The sequence below is a fragment of the Pteropus vampyrus genome, unplaced genomic scaffold (genome assembly GCF_000151845.1).
Source record: "Pteropus vampyrus isolate Shadow unplaced genomic scaffold, Pvam_2.0 Scaffold76, whole genome shotgun sequence".
In the NCBI taxonomy this organism is placed as follows: Eukaryota; Metazoa; Chordata; class Mammalia; order Chiroptera; family Pteropodidae; genus Pteropus; species Pteropus vampyrus.
In genome coordinates this window covers 7,268,594-7,269,184 of record NW_011888857.1, presented here as the reverse complement: position 1 = coordinate 7,269,184, position 591 = coordinate 7,268,594, and positions in this window count along the sequence as shown.

Genomic DNA, 591 nt, shown 5'->3' with positions numbered 1-591 from the left:
GAAGGAAGGAAGGAAGAAAAAAGGGAGGGAGGAAGGGAAGAAGGGAAGGATGCAGGGAGGGAGGGGAATGAGCACAGACTTTCAAATCAGACAGAATCAGACATGAATCTAAATCCCACCTGTGTTATTTAATAGACCATTTTTTCTGTTAACCTGTGAGCTCCTGGAGAGCTGGGCCTGCAACTTCACCTTCATATAACAAGTGCACAGAGAAGGTTAGAGAATGAATGAATGAACCATGAAGACACCGGATGTCTAAAAGGACATAGAATGAGAAGCCATAAATTGAGAAGGAGAGAAAGATTCAGAGAAAGGATGAATAAAATTCCCTGATCTTCTGTATTTTTAATGATGGTAATGTCTTTTTCACAGGAGATTGTCGTAATAAGTCAGTAAGATGATTTAGGTGCTCAATTAATAAAATACCTAACATTGCTTTCACAGCAAACAAAATGTTTTACATTATATAATGCTTGAGACAGGCCTATGAGAGAGGGGCTATTTGTTAATCCTACTTTAAAGATACAGAAACTGATAGTTAGAAAGATTAACTATTATGCCCATGATTTTTAGCAAGTATGTGAAGAAGTT